Consider the following 5,000-nt stretch of genomic DNA (forward strand, 5'->3'; position numbering starts at 1 on the left):
TTAGCTATTGTTCTTGAGAAATGACCGGGTCTGGCCCATTGCTCGAAAGAAGTTTTTATGGGATCCCTATCTACCAAAATTTTTACTTCTGGTTCCGGCGAACGAATAATCATTGAGTCCTCCTCTTTCCGGACAACACGTACAAAGAGACTCGCCAACAGTTAAGTAATTAGTGAACCTATGAGAGATGTTTATACTTAGTTCTTTCTCTACTATCTCCCATCTATCTATTTTCTTTAGTTATTCACTAGAACAATTATGATCTGGAAGTTGATCCGGGGCAAGTGTTCGGATCTATTATGACATAGCCACGAGGCGCTCAACGGACACTTTTTAATCTTATAAAACCTTTTCAGGTATTTGAATTGACGCAAAAACAATTTTTTTGTGCAACTCAGTATATTCATATCTCAATTATAAGTTCCTAAATAGAACTACTTTATGTCTTACATAGAACATTTTACTTATTACTTTACTCTATTCCAAATCGCGCAAGCAGTCATTAGTCATTACTAAACTAAGAGACATTCCAGTATTGATATTTAGTCATTCGAAAGCCTCTTTTATTAGTTTAATAGGAATAAAAAAAAATGGATTCTCTACTCTATCTGTGTATCGGTTATTCCTACGAAATACCGGACGAAATAGAAAAAAACGATCTTAGAAGGGATATAATGAAATTCTTTGATTGGTTCTTTCCAGAGAACCGTTTTATTTGACTGATGGGGACAACAAACAAAACTATTTTACAAAACAATTTTATTATAACAAATAGAATTTCTTATTTTATTATAAATATAAAGATTATTATAAAGAGTAAATAGAAAAATATAAAAATTCTAAATAATACTAAATAAAATAAGAAATAAACAGAGCGCTCTTATTCGAAACGCCTTGTGATCTTCAACCAATTCTGTGCTTCAATATAATTACCTGGAGTAAGCGCTATAGCTTGTTTCCAATACTCAGCGGCTTGATCGAACCAAGCCTCTGCAATTTCAGAATCTCCCTGTCGAATGGCCTGTTCTCCCCGGTCGGAATAGGCAGTTAAATTCCTTCCCTTAGAACCGTACTTGAGAGTTTCCTACTCATACGGCTCAGCAGTCAATTCTTTTGGTGTCCCATTTTTTAATCTACCATAATATATAATTATATAATTGAATAATTGAATGAGATTTCTCATAGATCTATCTCATTTTTTTTCTCGAGTTAACCAAAAGAGATTAATTGCATGAGTTTCAAACTTTAATTTTGATTAATAATTTAATCAGTTTTAGTTTTATCTTTTTTCCCACCTTCAGAAGAATAAAGCATAGGCATTTTCACTATCATTAGAATTTTCTAAAAGGTAACTATCTCGGTTTCATATATAAATTTCTATAGAATCTTTGAAAAAGACTTTCTTTCATAAGAAAGAAAAGACTTACTATCTTTGGGATCTGATTCTACACCGCTGCTCAATACCTTAGGGGATCGACTCTATTACATAAGTTGATTCCTAACTTTTATCTCATATCGTGACATAAGTAAGCAGTTCTTATTGTATCGGCCCAAAACCTCACTAATTGATCTTTACGGTGCTTATTCTTTCTATCAATTAGATCCTTTCTTTATCCATAGACTAAAGGATCTAGGCATACCTATTTCTTCCTATTTGGACTTCTATGAAGTTTCTTTCTTTTTCTTTGCTACAGCTGATAAAAATCGTTGTTTTGGACACGATAGATATGATATGTAGAAAGCCTATTTTCTAGTATTTATTAGCGGATTTGCTCTTTCTTTCCTTTTTTTCTTTCTATAGTGGAGATAGTCGCACGTAATGACAGATCACGGCCATATTATTTAAAGCTTGTGGTAAGAACGGGTTTCGTTCTAGTGCCCTAAAATAATATTCCAAAGCTTTCGTATGTTCTCCGTTCCTTGTGTGGATAAGACCTATGTTATAGAGTATATAACTTCTATCATAGGGATCAATTTCTAGTCGCATAGCTTCATAATAATTCTGTAAAGCTTCCGCATAATTTCCTTCGGATTGAGCCGACATCCGTTGCGGTCGTCTTCGATTCAAAGAATCTCCGTTCCAGAACCGTACGTGAGATTTTCATCTCATACGGCTCCTCCCTTTTTATGTGCATAATGAGAATAATACATGGAATCATCAAAAAAGATTGAAATAATTTCATTATGAACCAAACGGGGCTAGTGTTTTTACAAGAAATCTCTAACCAACCTTCCTGTAAAAGATCTTTTCTTAACATCAAGTATCTTGGAACTAAATAAAAATGATAACTCTAACAATTTCTTTGTTCTTAACACCCCTTAATTTCCGGGAATTAGTCACTTCAACAGTCTTCGATGGTTATACGGGTATCCAAAATACGAACGAGATGGATATTTGTTGTACCAACCATTCTTGTTAATCCCGATTCCGATAAAGAAAAGGTATAATTTATAACAAAGTTTTCGTATTGTTGATTCCTAGGCGTAGTGCTTCTTTCCCTATGCTGCCTATTGGTACTAGTGAAGTAGGGTTGACCTAACCCATAGGTGTAACCTTTCGCTCAATACTAGAATCTAAAATTGAAGCATCTGAGGCTGCATTAATCGGGGATACACGACAGAAGGAATTGTTTTATTTACAAACTTCACCTTCACAATAAGCGTAGATTTATTTCAATAATCTTTTTATTTCTCTCCCAAATAATGTATCTTTCTCCGAAGACTGAAATCGGTAAAGAAAAAAACATCAAATCGCACCATCTCTGTAATAGGTGAATGCCTCTTTTTCTCCTGAAGTTGTCGGAATTATTCGTAATAAGATATTGGCTACAATTGAAAAGGTCTTATCAATAAAATTTCCATTTATCCGAGATCTGGGCATAGGTAGCAATCCATTCTATAATTTCTTTTACTTACCTCTTGTGGGAAAATGATCCCACAAACAAAGAAATTGTACAGTACGAAATAACATAAAAATAAAAAAAAAAATAGATCAATTGATTCGTTCTAATTCATTGATTTAATTTGGTATAAATATTGTAAGTAAAAAGAATAACTATTGGAAAAAGATGGGAGCGCCGTCTTCGCAAGAATGAAATGAATAGATATATATCTTTTTTTAACAGTTTTTCACAAAAAAAAATTATTTTTATCCCCCCCTTGAAGGAAGGGTTTTTCTTTGATGAAAAGTTTTCTATATTTTTTTATAGTTAGAATTGACTGTACGTACCTATCAAAAAATCTAATATGAATGACTCACTATTCACTCGGTTTCTGGGCCATAATCATTATGTAGGAGAGATGGCCGAGTGGTTCAAGGCGTAGCATTGGAACTGCTATGTAGGCTTTTGTTTACCGAGGGTTCGAATCCCTCTCTTTCCGTACCTTTCACCTAATTCACCAATCTTATTAACAGCAATGTATCAAAGCAAATAACAATGGATACCATTATTCCAACGGTTAAGTTAGACCTTTCTTTTATTTTGATATAGATTCTTTATTCCTATGTTCCGCAGTACAGAAAATAACATACTGGAAAGAGTAGACAACAGGGAATGAGAATCTCCCTACCGATCCGTGATCCATGAATGGGAGAAAAATCCCCGTATCAAACTCCTTACTTTGATGGGTCTTTTTGCTTAGGCGAAAAGGGAAAAATTGTCCGAACCCTTGTTTTATTGTTTTTATTTAATTAGGTTTAAGTCTGACGAGAATAATATTCTACAACCAGCAATTCATTTATTTTCAAACCGACCCATTGACTATCTATTATTTGATTGACTAATCCTTTATATTGGAATGGTTGAAGGGTCAAATGTTTTGGCAATTCCTCGCGGGGGGATGAATCAAGATAATTTTGAATCAGAGCTCTAGATTTTTGTTCATCCCTCGCTGTAATAATATCGTGGGGTTTGCAGCGATAACTTGGTATATCTACTATACGACCATTAACTAAAATATGTCTATGGTTAACTAATTGGCGGGCTTGGGGAATAGTTGAAGCCATACCCAATCGAAAAAGGATGTTATCCAAACGCATTTCAAGTAATTGTAGTAAAACCTGACCTGTTGACCCTTTGGCTTTTCCGGCAATACGAACGTATTTAAGTAATTGTCGTTCTGTAAGACCATAATGAAAACGCAATTTTTGTTTTTCTTCTAAACGAATACGATATTGAGATTTTTTACTGGAACGTGATTGGTTTCTAAGATCGCTTCCGGCTTTAGGCCTTTTACTAGTTAGTCCCGGTAAAGCCCCCAGACGGCGTATTTTTTTGAAACGAGGCCCTCTGTAACGCGACATAAAGACTCCTTATTTTATTGAAATTTCATAAATTAAAACTAAACTAAATGATAATAAATAAAGCGAAATCTACTAAAGTATTGTACCACAAAGAATAATTAGATGAATTGTATAAATATCCGGACCTTATTGTATTTGTATATGTCTAAAAAAAACTAAAGATTCTTTTCTTGATTTGTTATACCGAGATCGAGCTCCTCTAATTTCTAATTGTAGGTTCCTACGACACAGTAGATCGGTGACTCTTGGAAAAAAGGGGAAAGAAGCCTTTTCAATATTCTTTGATTTCACATTATCAATTATGTTATGTAAAAAATCAAACAAATAAAGAAAAGCCTGCTATCGGAATCGAACCGATGACCATCGCATTACAAATGCGATGCTCTAACCTCTGAGCTAAGCGGGCTCACATAACAAAAATTGTACATATATAGGAATTTAGTAAACTACTGGGATCTTAATTATTAACTGTTCATTCTTAGTTTTCATAATGAATAGAAATCTAATGAATATAAATATAGAATAGAATTTCAAATAAATATTTGAATGAATAGATTATAGAACATAACGATTAATATTCTAAAAATAATCTAATAATTCTAATTAGATCAATTATAAATTGAATTAATTATTAATTAATATTTTAATATTAAAGTATTAATAAATTTACTTTTTTTTAGTCATTTTGAGTTATGTT

General features: G+C 33.0%; 2 non-coding genes across 2 annotated transcripts; one reads left to right on the plus strand and one right to left on the minus strand.

The window, feature by feature from the left end:
- The first annotated feature begins 3,294 nt into the window (after window positions 1-3,294).
- TRNAS-GGA (transfer RNA serine (anticodon GGA)) lies at window positions 3,295-3,381 on the plus strand. The gene has a single exon. It is a non-coding gene; the product is annotated as a tRNA-Ser (tRNA).
- A 1,255-nt stretch (window positions 3,382-4,636) lies between these two features.
- Window positions 4,637-4,709, minus strand: TRNAT-UGU (transfer RNA threonine (anticodon UGU)). The gene has a single exon. It is a non-coding gene; the product is annotated as a tRNA-Thr (tRNA).
- Between the last annotated feature and the right edge of the window lie 291 nt (window positions 4,710-5,000).

The sequence above is a fragment of the Corylus avellana genome, unplaced genomic scaffold (genome assembly GCF_965113065.1).
Source record: "Corylus avellana unplaced genomic scaffold, dhCorAvel1.hap1.2 HAP1_SCAFFOLD_200, whole genome shotgun sequence".
Taxonomy (NCBI): Eukaryota; Viridiplantae; Streptophyta; class Magnoliopsida; order Fagales; family Betulaceae; genus Corylus; species Corylus avellana.